The sequence below is a fragment of the Lipotes vexillifer genome, unplaced genomic scaffold (genome assembly GCF_000442215.2).
Source record: "Lipotes vexillifer unplaced genomic scaffold, Lipotes_vexillifer_v1.1 scaffold418, whole genome shotgun sequence".
NCBI classification, from domain to species: domain Eukaryota; kingdom Metazoa; phylum Chordata; class Mammalia; order Artiodactyla; family Lipotidae; genus Lipotes; species Lipotes vexillifer.
The window spans coordinates 1,768,932-1,790,663 of record NW_006798629.1 but is presented as its reverse complement, the minus strand read 5'-3'; positions in this window follow the sequence as shown (position 1 = coordinate 1,790,663).

Below are 21,732 nucleotides of genomic sequence, written 5' to 3'. Positions count from 1 at the left end.
AGGGATTGCATTGAATCTGTAGATTGCTTTGGGTAGTACAGTCATTTTCACAATATTGATTCTTCCAATCCAAGAACATGGTATATCTCTCCATCTGTTGGTATCATCTTTAATTTCTTTCAACAGTGTCTTATAGTTTTCTGCATACAGGTCTTTTGTCTCCCTAGGTAGGTTTATTCCTAGGTATTTTATTCTTTTTGTTGCAACGGTAAATGGGAGTGTTTCCATAATTTCTCTTTCATATTTTTCATCATTAGTGTATAGAGATTGCAAGAGATTTCTGTGCATTAATTTTGTATCCTGTAACTTTACCAAATTCACTGATTAGGTCTAGTAGTTTTCTGGTGGCATTTTTAGTATTCTCTATGTATACTATCATGTCATCACTAAACAGAGACAGTTTTACTTCTTCTTTTCAATTTTGTATTCCTTTTATTTCTTTTTCTCAGATTGCCATGGATAGGACTTCCAAAATTATGTTGGATAATAGTGGTGAGAGTGGACATCCTTGTCTCATTCCTGACCTTAGAGGACATGCTTTAAGTTTTTCACCATTGAGAATGATGTTTGTTGTGGGTTTGTCATATATGGCCTTTATTATGTTGACTTAGATTTCCTCTATGCCCACTTTCTGGAGAGTTTTTATCATAAATGGGTGTTGAATTTTGTCAAAGGTTTTTTCTGCATGTATTGAGATGATCATATGGTTTTTATTCTTCAATTTGTTAATATGGTGTATCACATTGATTGAATAGTGTATATTGAAGAATCGTTGCATCCCTGGGATAAATCCCACTTAATCATGGTGTATGATCCTTTTAATGTGTTTTTGGATTCTGTTTGCTAATATTTCATTGAGATTTTTGCATCTATATTCATCAGTGATATTGGTCTGTAATTTTCTTTTTTTGTAGTATCTTTGTCTGGTTTTGGTAGCAAGGTGGTAGTGGCCTCATGGAATTAGTTTGTGAGTGTTCCTTCCTCTGCAATTTTTTGGAAGAGTTTGAGAAGGATGGGTGTTAGCTCTTCTCTAAATGTTTGATAGAATTCACCTGTGAAGCCATCTGTTGTTGGAGTTTTGTTTTTTGGAAGATTTTAAGTCACAGTTTCAATTTCATTACTTTTGATTGTTCTGTTCATATTTTCTATTTCTTCCTGGTTCAGTCTTGGAAGGTAATACCTTTCTAAGAATTTTCCATTCCTTCCAAGTTGTCCATTTTATTGGCATAGAGTTGCTTGTAGTATTCTCTTAGGACGCTTTGTATTTCTGTGGTGTCTGTTTTAACTTCTCCTTTTTCATTTCTAATTTTATTGATTTGAGTCCTCTCCCTCTGTTTCCTGATGAGTCTGGCTAATGGTTTATCAATTTTGTTTCTCTTCTCAAAGAACTAACTTTTAGTTTTATTGATCTTTGCTATTGTTTTCTTTGTTTCTATTTCATTTATTTCTGCTCTGATCTTTATGATTTCTTTCCTTCTGCTAACTTTGGCTTTTGTTTGTTCTTCTTTCTCTAGTTCCTTTAGGTGTAAGGTTAGATTGTTTATTTGAGATTTTTCTTGTTTCTTGAGGTAGGCTTGTATTGCTATAAACTTCCCTCTTAGAAGTGCTTTTGCTGCATCCCATAGGTTTTGGATCATCGTGTTTTCACTGTCATTTGTCTCTAGGTATTTTTTGATTTCCTCAGTGATCTCTTGGTTATTTACTAACGTACTGTTTAGCCTCCATGTGTTTGTGTTTTTTACGTTTTTTTCCCTGTAATTCATTTCTAATCTCATGGTGTTGTGGTCAGAAAAGATGTTTGATGTGATTTCAGTTTTCTTAAATTTACTGAGGCTTGATTTGTGACCCAAGAAGTGATCTATCCTGGAGAATGTTCCATGCACACTTGAGAAGAACGTGTAATCTGCTGTTTTTGGATGGAATGTCCTATAAATATCAATTAAATTTATCTGGTCTGTTGTGTCATTTAAAGTTTCTGTTTCCTTATTTATTTTCATTTTGGATGATCTGTCCATTGGTGTAAATGAGGTGTCAAAGTCCCTCGCTATTATTGTGTTACTGTTGATTTCCTCTTTTATAGCTGTTAGCAGTTGCCTATGTATTGATGTGCTCCTATTTTGGGTGCATATATATTTATAATTGTTATATCTTCTAGGATTGATCCCTTGATCATTATGTAGTGTCTTTTCTTGTCTCTTGTGACATCCTTTATTTTAAAGTCTATTTTGTCTGATATGAGTATAGCTACTCCAGCTTTCTTTTGATTTTCATTTGCATGGAATATCTTATTCCATCCCCTGACTTTCAGTCTGTATGTGTCTCTAGGTCTGAAGTGAGTCTCTTGTAGACAGCATATATATGGGTCTTGTTTTTGTATCCATTCAGCAAGCTTGTGTCCTTTGGTTGGAGCATTTAATCCATTCACGTTTAAGGTAATTATCGATATGTATGTTCCTGTGATCATTTTCTTAATTGTTCAGGGTTTGTTTTTGTAGGTCCTTTTCTTCTCTTGTGTTTCCCACTTAGAGAAATTCCTTTAGCATTTGTTGTAGAGCTGGTTTGGTGGTGCTGAATTCTCTTAGATTTTGCTTGTCTGTAAAGCTTTTGATTTCTCCATCAAATCTGAATGAGGGGCTTCCCTGGTGGCGCAGTGGTTGAGAGTCCACCTGCTGATGCCGGGGATGCGGGGTCGTGCCCCGGTCTGGGAGGATCCCACATGCCGCGGAGCGGCTGGGCCCGTGAGCCATGGCCGCTGGGCCTGCGCGTCCGGAGCCTGTGCTCCGCAACGGGAGAGGCCACAACAGTGAGAGGCCCACATACCGCAAAAAAAAAAAAAAAAAAAAAAAAAAAAAAAAAAAAAAAATCTGAATGAGATCCTTGCCAGGTAGAATAATCTTGGTTGTATGTCCTTCTCTTTCATCACTTTAATTATATCATGCCATTCCCTTCTGGCTTGTAGAGTTTCTGTTGAGAAATTAGCTCTTAACCTTATGGGAGTTCCCTTGTCTGGTATTTGTCATTTTTCTCTTGCTGCTTTAATTTTTTTCTTTATATTTAATTTTTGATAGTTTGATTACTATGTGTCTTGGTGTGTTTCTCTTTGGGTTTATCCTGTATGGGACTTGCTGTGCTTCCTGGACTTGGGTCGCTATTTCCTTTCCCATGTTAGGGAAGTTTTCAACTATAATCTCTTCAAATATTTTCTCTGGTCGTTTCTCTCTCTCTTCTCCTTCTGGGACCCCTATAATGCGAATGTTGTTGCATTTAATGTTGTCCCAGAGGTCTCTTAGGCTGTCTTCATTTCTTTTCATTCTTTTTCCTTTATTCTCTTCTGCAGCAGTGAATTCCACCATTCTGTCTTCCAGGCCACTTCTCTGTTCTTCCGCCTCAGTTATTCTGCTATTGATTCCTTCTAGTTTAGTTTTCATTTCACTTATTGTATTGTTCATCTCTGTTTGTTTGTTCTTTAATTCTTCTAGGTCTTTGTTAAACATTTCTTGCATCTTCTCGATCTTTGCCTCCATTTTTTTTTCCGAGGTCCTGGATGATCTTCACTATCATTATTCTGAATATTTTTCTGGAAGGTTGCCTATCTCCACCTCATTTAGTTGTTTTTCTGGGGTTTTATCTTGTTCCTTCATCTGGTACATAGCTCTCTGCCTTTTCATCTTGTCTATTTTTCTGTGAATGTGGTTTATTTTCCACAGGCTGCAGGATTGTAGTCCTTCTTGCTTCTGCTGTCTGTCCTCTGGTGGATGAAGCTATCTAAGAGGCTTGATGGGGGGGACTAGTGGTGGGTAGAGCTGACTGTTCCTCTGGTGGGTAGAGCTCAGTAAAACATTAATTCACTTGACTGTTGATGGGTGGGGCTGAGTTCCCTCCCTGTTGGTTGTTTGGCCTGAGGCAACTCAACACTGGAGCCTACCTGTTCTCTTTCTTGGGGCTAATGACAGACTCTGGGAGGGCTCATGCCAAGAAGTATTTCCCAGAATTTCTGCTGCCAGTGCCCTTGTCCCCATGGTTAGCCACTGCTCCCTCCACCTGCCTCTTCAGGAAACCATCCAACACTAGCAGGTAGATCTGGTTCAGTCTCCCCTGGGGTCACTGCTCCTTCCCCTGGGTCCCGATGCACACACTACTTTGTGTGTGCCCTCCAAGAGTGGAGTCTCTTTTTCCCCAGTCCTGTTGAAGTCCTGCAATCAATTCCCACCATGCTTCAAAGTCTGATTCTCTAGGAATTCCTCCTCCCATTGCCAGACATCCAGGTTGGGAAGCCTGACGTGGGCTTCAGAACCTTCACTCCAGTGGGTGGACTTCTGTGGTATAAGTGTTCTCCAGTCTGTGAGTCACCCACCCACTCATTATGGGATTTGATTTTACTGTGATTGTGCCCCTCCTACCGTCTCATTGTGGCTTCACCTTTGTCTATGGATGTGGGGTATTTTTTTTGGTGAGTTCCAGTATCTTCCTGTCGATGATTTTCCAACAGCTAGTTGTGATTCTGGTGTTCTCGCAAGAAGGAGTGAGAGCACGTCCTGCTCTGCCAGCTTGGTTCCTCTCCCTAGAAATCCTTTTCTTAAACTTTGTGCCCTAGTGAAGTTCCTTACTCCCCTCACCCTATTCCCTGCCCTATAACCCAGAATTTATTTATTAGAACTTTTTTTTCCCCTCTACAATAGTTTTTTTTTTTTTTTTGGCTGGTGATATGAACTTTGAACTATTACATGGCCAGTCCACATTGGGACAAGAGCCAGATGGCAAATTGTTGTGCTCCAAGATAAATGTTACTTTTGGAAGTTTTCAGATGCTATTTGAAACTAAGTCTGATGACTTGATATGAGTCGATCAAACTGGAAATTTTTGGTAAACATTAAAGTTAGAACATTATAAAAATTGCTCTTTCATGTGTGTTTTGAAGAAGCTCTGAGGGTAATTCCAAAGAAATAATTTAAAAGATTTTGAGCACAGGAAACTACTAACTAATAGATCATCTTTAAAGCTGGTTCTCTGAAGATCCATTTAAGTGATTAACGTTGAGATATGTTTGTTCAAAATGCCTCATTATTTAGTTTTGTGCTATATATTTTTGAAGAAGTAAATTTACATTTGTGTAATTCACATTATTCTGATGAAAAACATTATCACTTAAACAAATGAATCTTTGTTGTATTGAAACTCACATCAGAAGTATGTGTTTCTTAGAGGATAATATCTGACACATAGATTTTTTTTTCTATTTGTTATTCCCGTTATTAAAAAAAAACAATATTCTACAAAGATTGTCTTAGATCATTGCATTATGGCCACATGCCTTCATGTTCTTGACATGTCTGATTTGCACCCATCTATTATTAATTTTCATGTTGTAACAATTTTTGACTGAATGAAGTTGAGCATTGTTGTGACATTTATTTCTAGAACACTAACCATTGCAGTCCTTTTTGGTTTTACTGGTGTCTTCTACAAATTACATTTGTTACTCAGTAACAGCTATACACAATAGTACCAATCAGAATTATGTTCTCATTTCTCTTGGGAAAGTTACCTAGGTGTGGGATTACTAGGTGATATGGTAACTGATTGTTTATTAAAAACTGTACCTAATGTTTTTCAAAATGATTATACAAGTTTTCATTCTTCCAGAAATGTATGAGAGTGCTAGTGGCTCTGGTTGCTTTCCAGACTTCTTTTTTTTTGGTCATTATAGTAGGTGTGGAGGGTTACCAGTTAGCTCATAACTTTAATTTTTTTTTTTTTTTTTGCGGTACACAGACCTCTCACTGTTGTAGCCTCTCCCGTTGTGGAGCACAGGCTCCAGACGCACAGGCTCAGTGGCCATGGCTCATGGGCCCAGCCGCTCCGCAGCATGTGGGATCTTCCCGGACTGGGGCACGAATCCGCGTCCCCTGCATCGGCAGGCGGACTCTCAATCACTGTGCCACCAGGGAAGACACATGACTTTAATTTTTGTTTCCCTAGCCATAGAGATGCAAACTTTTGTTATTCACAAAAACTGACTGAGTTGAATATTGAACTAAGCAATATTTAAAAATTTTCAACATGATTCTTCTAAGATTATTGAACACATCATAAATAAAGTAATGTATATCAGTTATTATCAGGAAAATAACTTTTGTTTGTACTTTATAGGTAGAGGCACTACTTAAGGAGAATGTTACTTTTCTTAATTTGTTGAAGTCAGTTCTGTAATGCAAAATTTCAGACCATAGTAGGTATTTATTTGGATGGTGAGTTTGTTTTTTAAAAATAGTAAGTCAGACTAATAAAAATCTACTGACTGTATTTCTTTATGAGTAGTAATTTACATGCAATATTATGGACTGCAAATATTACTTTTGTACTAGTGTACATAAAAAGTAATTGTAGAATTAATTATTGACTATGATTTTTCTTTTAGTTGTCAACACTATTCCTTTGTGATTCTGTGTGCTTGGCTTGAAGTGTATACTGACTGCCTAGAAATTTAGCTTCTCATACTTTGAAACATTTTGAATAAATGGTAAATGCTTTTGAAAATACTCTTCTGTGCATGTTCTGATGGCTTGGGACTAGTAGGAAGTTATGTGCTTATGTCAAGTGCAGGTCTGCTGTACCATTACCAACTATTTTGATAAGTGATGTAATTTATTGTACTCCCCTGATTTTTTATAGCACTATACTGCCATGTAGAGTACTTGAGCTATTTTCTTTTTCCTGATGGAAAAATTGACACTTGAGAGTGGATATACATAAAATGGAAGAGGCTTTGATATATAATTCTTGATATATTATTGATATATAATTTTTGATAATTCTGACTCCTTAAAATTATTTTTGCTTCAATTCTAGAGACAGATAAGGTGAATAAATTTTTTCTTAAATATGTACATATTACCATAATTTATCCATTTCATTTGTTTTATGTAGACTATAGCCCCACCTACTCCAAGTAGATAATTAATTAATTAGTTAATTAATTAATTTATGGCTGCGTTTGGTCTTTGTTGCTGTGCACGGGCTTTCTCTAGTTGAGTTGAGCAGTGGCTACATTGTGGTGGTTTCCCTTGTTGCGGAGCATGGGTTATAGGCCTGTGGTCTTCAGTAGTTGTGGCTGGTGGGCTCTAGAGTGCAAGCTCAGTAGTTATGGCGCACAGGCTTAGTTGCTCCACGGCATGTGGGATCTTCCCAGACCAGGGCTTGAACCCATGTCCCCTTCATTGGCAGGCGGATTCTTAACCACTGTGTCACCAGGGAAGTCCCTCCAAGTAGATAATTTTAAGGAATTCCAATAAATTCCTATTCCAATAAATTTATGGTGACAATAAATTCATTATTTTATTATATTTTATTTTTATCTTATGAGATAATGATGGTCTTCTCCTAAAGTGCTACTCAGTGTATGGCTCATAGAGGGTTATTGGTCTATACATTTACTGGTCTGCAATGAAATATGTACAGAAATTGAGAGCATATATTTTGAAACTTTAAAATTAATTTGGTGCCATCATGATATCTAAGCACAGCAGTACAGAAATATAGGCCATGATGACTTGGGTGGGTAGATGGGCAGGTGGGAATCTGATCCTTTATTACAGATACTTTGAAAAGCACTGATGTATAACATAATAGCAATTCTCTATATTCTTTGACTTTGAAATATAGCTTTTATTGGTGATTACCACGTATCCGATACTAAACTAAGTACTTTAAAGTATATCTTATTTACCCCTTATAATATTCCTACTACGTGCCCTTGTTAGATCCATTTCACAGAGGAGAAAAAGCACAAAGAAGTATTTTGCTTAAGGTCACACAGCTAGAAGTTACACATCAAGATAACTTTAGTCCATTGAAGGTAATTAATACTATTATATTTCATGTTATTAAATATATTTAATGCTATATATTTAATGTTTTTCTGAAATCTAACCTCTAGATGTGAAAAATTTCTCTTCTGGAAGAAATGTTCTCTCAGCTTTCTTCCTTCCCTTCTCTTTTTTCTCTCTTTTTTCCTCCTTCATCTTATCTCTGTCTCTTTCCTCCTCTCATTTTTTCCTTCATCATCATCATTCTTCTTTGTCTCCTCCTCCTTCCCCTCTATCCCCCAGCCCTCAGAAATGTTGATACATGTTCCATGAAAAAAGGAGTTTAGTGGCTAGATAAGGTTAGAACTTTCCAATCTCTTTCTCTGTTCCCACAGAACACCTGCACCTGCCTTGTATCTTCAGTGAACTAAAGGTCATCTCCACAACTCCATTTGTTGTCTGTGGGCTATGTTAAAATCTTCAAGCCAAAAAGTTTGGAATAGTTTTCCATTCTTCATACATATTAAAACACATAAAATAAGTATAGGGAAGTCCAGTTAAAATTTTAAATTATTCCTATTATAATTATGATAATGCTTTATTTTAAAAAATTACTACTTAGACACACATAATTTTACTATGTGCATAAATATAAGAATGTCACAATATTTTTTTTAAGTTTAGGAAACTTGTCTCACTTTACTTCCTCCCCCACATACACACCATTTCTACCAATCCCTTCTCCTATCTAACTTTGCAACCCATGTAAACAACTTTGCATTAGGTCACTTTTTCTTCATATGCATGTAATCACAAACATATCTTCAGAAAATTGTGGTCTATTTTTACAAAAACAAGTTTATGTTATTGCACATGTTTTCTCTCTTATAAAATAGTACACTGTTGAAATCTCTCCACATCAATTGATAGATATCTAATTCATTCTTTTAATGGTTGCATAATGTTCCATAAGGTAGACATAAAGTAATTTAACTCTTCCTGTATTATAGTCACTCTGTTTCTTTTTCCTCTACTTTGTACAATGTTATAATAAATATCATTTTACATTTATCTTTATGTACTTTATTTCTATAAGATAGATTTCAGAGGAAGACTCTCTGGGCAAATGAGAATATATATTTTTAGTCTTAATTGATGTTGTCAAATATTCTTACAAAAGCCAGTGATGATACACATTTCCCCTGGCAATGGATGAAAGCAAATTTACCACTTTACCCCATCTCTGCCAGGAATAGTCGTTATAGATAGCTTAGAGAAAACACATCTGGTACTCTATCTCAAATCTTCCGGGCTTTGTCTTGGATTTTGTCTATGCCTGGAACGGATATTACTTGCAGGCTTCAAATAACTTCAAGTTTGTATCTTCTAACTACAAGTGTCTGCTGTGTCCTCACTTTCTTCCCTGGGCTCTTTGATGTCTTGGATGATGATGAGAGTCTTGTTGACTTGCCCTTGTGTGTACGAGCAACTCAGAAATGCTGGGGGCACCCTCCGTTGGTTGATGCTCCTGTCTCCTTTCTTTGAGTAGGACAATTCTGGGAGACAGTCTCTTCGCTTCCCAGGAGGTTCTGATGGAATTGAGACTCCACTGCCCACAGGGGTGATCTTTATAACAAAAGTGACCCCTTTGATCAGCTTTCTCTCCTTTGTCTCATTCTGCCACCCCCTCAACTCCTGCTCCAAATAAACTACCTGTAACAGATCCTGGTCCTGAGTCCACTTTAGAGGAGACCCAAGAAAAGACAGATCCTTTCTGTAGTATTTCTCAATCTGATGGCTATAAAGTGGTATTTTGTTGTTGCTTAAATTTTCATTTTCCTGATTATTAGTGAGGGTGATCACCTTTTCCTATGTCTACTGTCCGTGCTGGTTTCCGCTACTGTGAACTGTCTCTTCAACACTTAGCCCATTGGTTTATTGGGATTTTGTGTGATTTTGATAATTTTAAGATCTCTCTTCTGAGGCTGTTCTCCATATTAATATTTCTAACTAATATTAATATTTCTATTTGACTTTGCTCTGCTATTTTTTACTTCACAAAACTTAAAAAATTATGTTGTCAAATATGTTTATCTTTTATTTTATGGAATCTGTTTTCCTGGTTTGGCTTAAGAGAGTTCCGTTGTCCCACCCTCTCCCCCAATAACTTACACAAATCTTAATTCTAGATTTCCTTTTGTCATTTTTTAAATTTTAAGTCTTTAATCCACCTGGAATTTATTTTTGTTTATAAGATAGGTACATAATTTTATTTTCTTCCAGATAGTATATTGTGTAGTGTCATTTATTAAATAATCCTTCATTTTCCCCATTAAACTGAAATACTATTTTTGACATGCATTAATTTTTTATTGTGATTTTTTTCACCTGGATTTTTATTTTGTTCCATTGAATTCTTTGTGTTTTTCTGCTAATATCATATTGATTCAATTATGATGGCTTTACGTATTCTTTATTTTCATTTTTTTTATCACCTACTCCTCATTATTCATTATTATTTAAACAGTTAAGATAATTTAATCCAACTTATAAAAAGAATTGTGTATGGATTCTAATTGGAACTGCATTAATTTTATATATTAAATTGCAAAAAATTTTATGCTGTTAAGACTTTCCATGCTACAAAGTGATATATCTATTTGTTCAGGTCTTTTTTATACACTTCAATAAGATTTTATAATCATCTTCATATGGGCCCTTTGTGTTAAATATACTCTCAATTTCTTAAATAATATCCAATCTTTATCAAATAATTTTTTGTTATTGTCCCTCATTTGCTAGAGCCTTTAGCATGTGCTTAGTTTTTCTTTTGGGTAACACAAAATTGTCACTTTTTTTTTGGCTGCTCCGTGTAGCTTGTGGGATCTTCCCCAGCCAGGGATCAAACATGGGCCCACAGCAGTGAAAATGCTGAGCTCTCACCACTGGACCACCAGGGAACTCCCTCAATTTTCACTTTTTGGATTAGAACTTACCAGAAACAAGTTTCTCCCACTCTGCAGTTACCCTGTAAAACCCATCTCCTTTTGAGATTTACCACTCGTATTAATATATGTAGTCCTTACTGCACACACTAAAGGCAATACTTAAAACAGTACAGAGGGCAGGCAGCTTCCAGGGAAAATCAATCCACAGGTCTATACCATTCCACTCTTGCCTAAACTGGGATGTGTTCTCTTGCCTTCATTTTGGGTCCATGGATGCTCTCTTGTCCTTACACTTGGTCTCCAATTCTGCTGTACTTTCCTGGCTAGACTCCCCTCTGGATATTGACTAATGTCTGCTTCTTTGATGACTGTATCTTGTTTGCAGACCTGGTCTACTTGGATCACACATCTAACCATTTATTATGGTTTTGTATTCACCTATGGATTTGTGGTATCTGAAGGAATTTGTAAGGATAATAGATTGATTTTTCCACAGAGCTGATTGCTGACAATTCCTCCCCTCTCTGTCCACATATGCTGTGTTTCCCATGGGGAGATGTTGTCTTTCCCATTCTTTGGAATCTCAGCTGGCCCAATGACTTGCTTCGACCAGTACGACATGGCAGATCTGTGCCTGGCCTGAAGAGGCCTTGCAGGTTTTGCTTTTATGTTCTTGGAATTCAACAACCACATAATAAGACTCAGGCTAGACTGCCTACTGAATGATGTGAAACCACCTGGAGGGAGAGGCCCAGCCACCCCCATTCCATGCCAGATATAGCAGCAGGCACACACACTCCAGCCCTAGCTGAGCCCCCAGCATGTGAGTAACCTCTGTTGACTACATGTGACCTAAGAACTCTCCAGCTGAGTTGGCCAGCACGTAGAATTAGGAAATATAATAAAATGCTTAGTGAAGCCACTTCAGGTTGCTTTGGTTTTTATATAGCATTAAGTAATGGAGATAATGAACATCAAAGGGCAGTATGTAAATGCTGATAAGATGAAGCTGATAATTCCATGATCAGGCTATTCCAACAAAAACATCTTACTAAGTGAGTGACTATCTTCTGGAGGACATAGTCAAGCAGTGGTGTATAAATAAATGATATTCAGGATGTAAATAGAACATGCTCTCCCTTTTTAAAGATCTTCATTTTTTCCCAATATTTTTCTACATCCAACATGTATGTATATAAGAATAGGTGGCAATAATTTTAGAATTTTTATATAATAAACATATAATTGAGGGGCTGTTAGATATAGCAGTCCATTGTTATTACATGATTTCTCAATGCTTTTATCTTCCTGTCTATAGCAGCCTCCCCTTCGTTGATTCTAACTGGCTCTGAGGTTGAAAAACCTAATGACTGAGTGTGTTAGATGTTGCATGAAAAGCTAAGGTACTCCTATTTGGTAAGTGACTCAAATAGGCACACAGAAGGTGTGACGTACGTTTTGATTCTTCAGCGGCTTTCCTGTATGTGTTTGATTCTTGGATCTTGGTAGATCCTGGGTGGGTAATGTTGCCAGATGAGAGTTTTTTAGAGTTGAGCTATTACTGTACTTTGTAACCTCCTTAGTAAACACAGTAACATTGTCATATGTCTACAAATTGTCCTGTGTATTCAGATTCAATATGGGTAGTGATGTTTTCAGTATTAAGATAAATGCTGAACATGCTATGTGCATATCTTTACAGAAAACAATACACAGCAAGATGTTTGTTTCAAGGTGAGAGATAATATTACTAACCCCTACTGTCTGGGTTGGCTTCTCCTTGCTCTTCATAACTTCATTGCTAACACAGAGCTGAACAGGTGCAGCTGTTGCTTTCTGTGTTATAATGATCACTACTAATTCCTCCCGGCAAATCTAGCCCTTGGATATCAGTGGGTTAAGAAAGGAAGACCTGATCTGAAACACAGGAGTGGTGGAGGGAGTACTTCCTGGAATTAAAGAAAGGTTGTTTTTCTGATTTTTCAGTATAGTTTTAAAACTAGACTTTGTGGTCCATCAACAATCTTGAGGTTACAGATGCTTTGGGACTATGTTTACTTGGAGAAGGGTGGGTGGAGAAAGATTTCATTTTGTACTTAATTTTACTGGGTGTCTTCTGGCATTCTAGGAAGCATCAATTGGCAAAGGTGATTTTGTAATCAGTAGGGCAGAAGAAGAGCTCAAGTTTGTAATTAACATGTTTTTGTACAAATCAAAAGAACAGTAAAAGGCAATTTGTACAACTTGCCAGAAGGTCTGGTCAATCATTGTGCAGACGATAAGGGGTCTGGAAAATCAGAGAGGAGAATAAGTGAGTCAAAATACCCAAGGTTTTTTTTTGTTTCTTTCCAATTCAGAATTCGTCAATGTACCTCTCTGATAGCTTTAAAGTGGATGACAGGGATCAATAATGTATTGTTTCCTGTTTTTGTGAGGGACTTTTCAGGAAAAGTTTAACTAACCTACTAAATTGTTTAGATGTTAGTTTTATAAAGTTTGATATCGTATATTACATCTTTACTATGCTAAGACTTAAGACATTACTATGCTAGGGTTTAAGACAGTTCAGATAACAGCTCTATCTGGGTAAAATTTCATTTTCTGCCTTTTAGCAAATCTCCCGGCACAAAATAAAGATTCATCTGTTGGCATTTATAAAACTCACAGCAGGTTAAAGTTCATAAAGACAAAATTGTGGAACATTCCAAAACAAAATCAATAGTGACTATGCTGTGAATATTAGTATACTTTAGTTCTGTTTGATAAAAGAAAAAGTAGTCTTTTATAAAATCTTTATTTACTTCATTGGCTAGGAATATAGAAAAGAATTTGAAATCTCATCCTGTTCTTAACCTACTTGAAGAGAATGTTACCATTTGATACTTAAGTCTCATAAAGCACTTTGCAGGCCTGTTATCCATCCATCACAATATGATATTGAGCAGATGAATAAATAATGCTGTGAATTCCAGCACTGGTCTTTGGTCCTTGAAACAGAAGCAGTGTTTCCCAGATGGATTGATCTACAACTATGAGTAAATAAGTAAATACATATAGTTATAACATAAATGTGTATGTATAATATTATGAATTGATAATTTATTAAATTATTATAAATTTTGTTATTCATATTTATTCAATAAACATTTATTGAATATGTATACAGTGCCAGGTGTTGGGTTACATACCATTTATTTTTTAACAAAATAAAAAATTTCTCATAATGTTTTATAGTCTAGCATGGTGGTAAGAAGGCTGTTGCAAGCCAGATGCCTGGTTTCAAAGTCTGCTCCTGTCACTTCCTAGCTCAATAACTCTGGGCATGGTACTTAACTTCATTAGCAAAATAGAGATAATATTTCTCTCATGAGGTTTGTAAGGATTAAATTAGTCTATATAAAGAAATTAGAGTAGTGCCTGAGATGAAGTTTACACCTGTGCATAATTGAACTATATTATCTTATTTCATTAGATGTACTTCTGACCTTAAGAACTTGGCATTGAGTGGATGAAACAGATGCCATCTGTATTAGTTAGGTTTCTCCAGAAAATCAGAACCAGTAGGATCTGCGTGTGTGTGTGTATAACATATTTATAAATACATAAAGAGATATATACAAACATCTATGTGTATGGTGTATATATATATACACACACACATTACATACACATGTATCCTATCCCAGTTTAGGCAAGAGTGGAATGGTATATACCTGTGGATTGATTATCCCTGGAAGCTGTCTGCCATCTGTACTGTTTTAAGTACTGCCTTTAGTGTGTGTACTAAGGACTACATGCATACATTCCTATTTATGTATGTATATATATGAATTATATATATGTATATATACATATGTATGTATATGTAGGTAGATATATTTTACATATTTATATTTAGTTTTGGACCAGGTAAATTCCACTGCCTGAGAGCAAGTAGGGGGTAATAAATGAAATTCATTTTGATCATTTCCCACACTGTATGTCCAGTTCAGGTTACACAAAGTCATTTTTTTAAAAAGCTGTTGGTGTTCAAAAATCTCATACATGCACATATGTGTACATATAAATATACACACATACGTACATGCATACATATGCATGCACACATATATACATATACACATACATATACATATATATGCTCCTATATATTATATATACATACAATAATATATACATACTTACACAAGGATGTGTACAGGCATACCTCATTTTATTGTGGTTCACTTTACTATGCTTCACAGATAATGTATTTTTTACAAATTGAAGGTTTGTGGCAATCCTGCATTGAGCATGTATAGGTAGCACTTTTCCAACAGCATTTGCTCACTTCATGTCTCTGTGTCACATTTTGGTAATTCTTGCAATATTTCAAATCTTTTCATTATTATTGTGTATGTTATGGTGATCTGTGATCTTTGATGTTACTTTTGTAACTTTTTTTCTGTATTTTTACATTATGTATTTTTTAAAGACATACATACACTTAATAGAATAGAGTATAGCATAAACATGACTTTCACATGCATTGGAAACCAAAATGTTTGTGTGACTTGCTGTACTGAGATGTTAGCTTTGTGGTCTAGAACTGAACCTGTAATATCTCTGAGGTATGCTTGCATATGTGTACATATATATTAGGAGGCATATATGCACATATGTGATGTGTATACACATATATAGGATGTGTGTATCTATATCTACGTGTGTGTATATATATATATGTATATATATATACATATCTAGCTCTCTCTCTCTCTCTCTCTCTCTCTCTCTCTCTCTCTATATATATATATATATATATATATATATAAAAGAGAGAGAGATTGATTTTAAGGAATTGCATCACCAATATGTGGGGCTGGCAAGTCCGAAATCCACAGAGCAGGCCAACAGTCTGGAGCCCTGTGGAAGAGCTGATGTTATAGTCTGGAGGCAGAACTCCCTTTGTATGTGTCTATATTCAAATTTCCTCTTCTTATAAGGATACCAGTTACATTGGATTAGGACCCATCCTAATGATCTCATTTAAATTATGTCTTCAATACCCTCTCTGCAAATATGGCCACACTCTGAGGTACCAGGGGTTAGCACTTCAACATGTGAATTTCTTGGGGGGCACAATTCAACCTATAACATCATCCTAACTCTGTAATATGACAGATGTGGTGCCGGTGATCTGCACAAAATTCTTTTCCTTTTTTTTTTTTAACTTAAAAAAAATTGAAGTATAATTGATTTACAATGTTGTGTTAGTTTCACGTGTACAGCAAAGTGATTCAGTTATACATAAATATGTATCTACTCTTTTTCAGATTCTTTCCCCTTACGGGTTGTTACAAAATATTAAGTATAGTTCCCTGTGCTATACAATAGGTCCTTGTTGTTTATCTATTTTATATATAGTAGTGTGTATGTGTTAATCCCATGCTTCTAATTTATCCCTCCCCCCTTTTCCTCTTTGGTAACCATAAATTTGTTTTCTATGTCTGTGGGTTTATTTCTGTTTTGCATATAAGTTCATTTGTATCACTTTTTATTTTTAGATCATCTATAGGTCCATCCATGTTGCTGCAAATGGCATTAGTTCATTCCTTTTTATGACTAATATTACATTGTATACATGGACCACAGCATCTTTATCCTTTCATCTGTCGATGGACACTTAGTTTGCTTCCATGTCTTGCACACAATTCTGAGGAAACAGAGGTGAGAGCACTATTTCCTGGACAGTGATGGTAGTGTCGGTGGCAGTTGGAGGCTCAGTGTTTCAGTGAAGATGCCATTTAAAACAGAATATAAGGAAAAGAATTTATTGCAGTGCAAGGAAAGAAAGCCTTGTAAGTAGAGGATGCAGCATGAAAACAATCAGCAATGTGCAAAAGTGCCCGGTGACTGAGTTCTGCAGATATTTCAGATGAGGTTGTATAGGAACAGTGGAAGGAGGGGAGCCTCAAGCCTGGGACAGAATCTAAAGGATTTTTAAAGCTGTCCTTAGAGTTTAAAATTTATCCTGTGAACAATGGGGAATTATTGAATATGATTAAGTTAGAATCACAGACAATCTGCTTTTAATTAATTTTACTTAGAAAAAGTACTCTCGTGGCAGTGCAGGGGTTAGATTTGGCAGGGGAGAGACATGAGGCTGATGCAGTTGTGAAGAAATAAGTTGGTGATAGCTTGAAATAATTTTGTAGACATGGGGATGAGAGAAGGAAATGGATTTTGCAGACAGGTAAAACTGGCAGTGTTTGGTTGAGGGAGCTGAGAGAGATGGAGAAAAGAAAGAATATTCTGAATTCTCTGCCTTGGTTGGCTGGGTAGGTGCCATTAACTGACATTTGTGTTCATGAGATGGCTGTTAAGCATTTGTTGTGCATGGCATTGTAGAGGACTTTGGAAATACATTTTGGAGTTGATTTGAATTGCTGTAAACTTAGCTCATCACATGAACACCAAGTAGTGCACAAGTATTTACACAGATTTTTAATGAAGCACTAGAATAGTTGCTTGAGGAAGGAAGGATTTAAACAAGAAAGGTTGGAAAAGGGGGTATGTAAATAAACAAAACAAGGGAACTTGCATGGACCAATGAGGATGGCATATATGAACTAATTAGTATAATTACTCAACCCCAGACACCTGTACATAATTAGTATGATTACTCAACCCTCTCCACCTGGGGTCCAAACAAGAGAATAATAAAATGCATTTAACATATTTAGTTTGGACCAGGTGAACTCCACTGCCTGATGCCAAAGAGGGGGCAATAAACAAAATACATGTTGATTAATTCCCAGAATGTATGTCCAGTTTAGTTTACACAAAATTGTTGATCTTTTTAAGATTGTTGGTGATCTAAAATCTTAAATCAAGAATACTGTAGAATTAGTTGGCTTTCTAATGTGCAGAATACAATTTCTAACATTTTTTGAGGGCCTAAATGTTTTAGGCATGTTCTAAGAGCTTTATATGTTTACTTATCTCCACAGAAACCAAGTAAGATGGTTACTATAATTATCCCCATCTTATAAGTGAGGAACTTGAAGGAAGGAAAGAATAAGCAATTTTCCCAAGATCAAATGGTTAGTAAGATAGGGACAGCATTTCAGAGGCTGTGGTCTTAAACACTGTTCTACTGCTTCTCTGAACTTTTCCTATGATGCCTTCTCTATTCATATCATGGATTCCAACAGAGAGGTTTGAATTGCACAATGAGCCTTTGGTTATGAACTACTTATTGCCAGGGGTCCAATCAAATTTCACCATGCCCAACACCAGGCTTGGTGGATCCTGGTGCTCAATAAACTTTTGTTACACAAATGCATTACTAAGTCCTCTCAGAAGTTTGTTAGCCTGGGATTCTGGTTTCTAATAATGGCTGGTTAGATAATTTGGACTAACTCTTACACTGAAAACACCTCAAAAGGGTCAATAAACTATAAAAATAAAATATTTAAAGACATGGAAGAACAAATAAGATTGTAGAAATCACCAGACCAAAGTCAGTATGGGAATCCAGAAAAGTAAATAAACTGGCCATGAAAACTGCTTCTGTCCTGAGAGTATATGCTGATTTAGAGAAAATAGCACTTTATTTTTTATGAAGCTGCTGGATGAGAAAGATAGAAATTAAAGCAGAAACTTTGCCTGGTGAGGGGAATGAAGAAGCAGACGCTCTCCACAGCGAATTATAAACTGAAGTAAACCATCACTTGTGAGATTCTGCAGCCTAGGTTCATAGAGTCTTCCTGGTCCTGAAAACCTATGAATTAACCCTGATTTAAGGTGGTTGCTGACTGTACTCATAAAACTTGTCATAGCTGACCTGTAAAGGAAATTCTTATGATACAATTTAGGTAGGAGGAAAATTATTCATACTGAAGATTTGAGTTATGAAAAGATATGAAAACCAAAAAAACGTGGTATGTGGGTATATCTGAGTTAATATTGCCTTTATAAAAAACTTTCAATTATGTACACACACACAGAAACACACACACACACAACATAACACATGAATCTTTTTGACTCCCATTTACCATTGCAACAAAAAGAATAAAATATCTAGGAATAAACCTACCTAAGGAGACAAAAGAAATGTAGGCATAAAACTGTGACACTGATGAAAGAAATTAAAGATGATATGAACAGATGGAGAGATATACCATGTTCTTAGATTGGAAGAATTAACATTGTGAAAATGACTCTACTACCCAAAGCAATCTACAGATTCAATATAATCCCTATCAAACTACTAATAGCATTTTTCACAGAACTAGAACAAAAAATTTCACAATTGTATGGAAACACAAAACACCCCAAATAGCCAAAGCAATCTTGAAAAAGAAAAAGGAGCTGGAGGAATCAGGATCCCTGACTTCAGACTATTCTACAAAGCTACAGTAATCAAAACAATATGGTACTGGTGCAAAAACAGAAATATAGATCAATGGAACAGGATAGAAAGCCCAGAGATAAACCCACACACAGATGGTAACCTTATCTTTGATAAAGTAGGCAAGAATATACAGTGGAGAAAAGACAGCCTCTTCAATAAGTGGTGCTGGGAAAACTGGACAGGTACATGTAAAAGAATGAAATTAGAACACGCCCTAACACCATACAGAAAAATAAACTCAAAATGGATTAAAGACCTAAATGTAAGGCCAGACACTATAAAACTCTTAGAGGAAAAGGTAGGAAGAACACTCTTTGACATAAATCACAGCAAGATCTTTTTTGACCCACCTCTTAGAGATATGGAAATAAAAACAAAAATAAACAAATGGGATCTAATGAAACTTAAAAGCTTTTTCACAGCAAAGAAAACCAAAAACAAGACAAAAGACAACCCTCAATATGGGAGAAAATATTTGCAAATGAAGCAACTGACAAAGGATTAATCTACAAAATATACAGGCAGCTCATGCAGCCTAATATCAAAAAATCACACAACCCAAACCAAAAATGGGTGGAAGACCTGAATAGACATTTCTCCAAAGAAGTATACAAATTGCCAAAAAACACATGAAAGCATGCTCAACATCACTAATCGTTAGAGAAAAGCAAATCAAAAGTACAATGAGATATTACTTCATACCAGTCAGAATGGTCATCATCAAAAAATCTACAAACAATAAATACTGGAGAGGGTGTGGAGAAAAGGAAACCCTCTTGCACTGTTGGTGGGAATGTAAATTGATACAGCCACTATGGAAAACAGTATGGAGGTTCCTTAAAAAACTAAGAATAGAACTACCATTTGACCCAGAAATCACACTACTGTGCATATCCCCTGAGAAAACCATAATTCAAACAGAGTCATGTACCACAATGTTCATTGCAGCACTATTTACAATAGCCAGGACATGGAAGAACCTAAGGGTCCACCAACAGATGAATGGATAAAGAAGATGTGGCACATATATACAATGGAATATTACTCATCCATAAAAAGAAATGAAATTGAGATATTTTTATATTTTTTTAACATCTTTATTGGAGTATAATTGCTTTACAATACTGTGTTACTTTCTGCTTTATAACAAAGTGAATCAGTGATACATATACATATGTTCCCATATCTCTTCTGTCTTGCATCTCCTTCCCTCCCAACCTCCGTATCCCACCCGTCTAGGTGGTCACAAACCACCGAGCTGATCTCCCTGTGCTATGCGGCTGCTTCCCACTAGCTATCTTTTTTACGTTTGGCAGTGTATATATGTCCATGCCACTCTCTCACTTTGTCACAGCTTACCCTTCACCCTCCCCATATCCTAACGTCCATTCTCTAGTAGGTCAGTGTCTTTATGCCCATCTTACCCCTTGGTCTTTCATGACAGTTTTTCTTAGATTCCATATATATGTGTTAGCATACAATATTTGTTTTTCTCTTTCTGACTTACTTCACTCTGTATGACAGACTCTAGGTCCATCCACCTCACTACAAATAACTCAACTTTGTTTCTTTTTATGGCTGAGTAATATTCCATTGTATATATGTGCCACATCTTCTTTATCCATTGATCTGATGATGGACACTTAGGTTGCTTCCATGTCCTGGCTATTGTAAATAGAGCTGCAGTGAACATTTTGGTACATGACTCTTTTTGAATTATGGTTTTCTCAGGGTATATGCCCAGTAGTGGGATTGCTGGGCTGCATGGTAGATATATTTTTAGTTTTTTAAGGAACCTCCATACTGTTCTCCATAGTGGCTGTATCAATTTACATTCCTATCAACACTGCAAGAGGGCTCCCTTTTCTCCACACCCTCTCCAGCATTTATTGTTTCCAGATTTTTAAAATTTTTTTATTAATTTATTTATTTTTTACATCTTTATTGAAGTAAAATTGCTTTACAATGGTGTCTTAGTTTCTGCTTTATAACAAAGTGAATCAGTTATACATATACATATGTTCCCATATTTCTTCCCTCTTGCGTCTCCCTCCCGCCCACCCTCCCTATCCCACACTTCCAGGTGGTCACAAAGAACCAAGCTGATCTCCCTGTGCTATGAGGCTGCTTCCCACTAGCTATCTACCTTACGTTTGGTAGTGTATATATGTCCATGGCTCTCTCTCGCTTTGTCACAGCTTACACTTGATGATGGCTATTGTGACCGGTGTGAGATGATATCTCATTGTAGTTTTGATTTGCATTTCTCTAATGATTAATGATGTTGAGCATTCTTTCATGTGTTTGTTGGCAATCTGTATATCTTCTTTAGAGAAATGTCTATTTAGGTCTTCTGCCTACTTTTGGATTGGGTTGTTTGTTTTTCTGATATTGAGCTGCATGAGCTGCTTGCAAATTTTGTGGATTAATCCTTTATCAGTTGCTTCATTTGCAAATATTTTCTCCCATTCTGAGGGTTGTCTTTTCGTCTTGTTTATGGTTTCCTTTGCTGTGCAAAAGCTTTGAAGTATCATTAGGTCCCATTTGTTTATTTTTATTTTTATTTCCATTTCTCTAG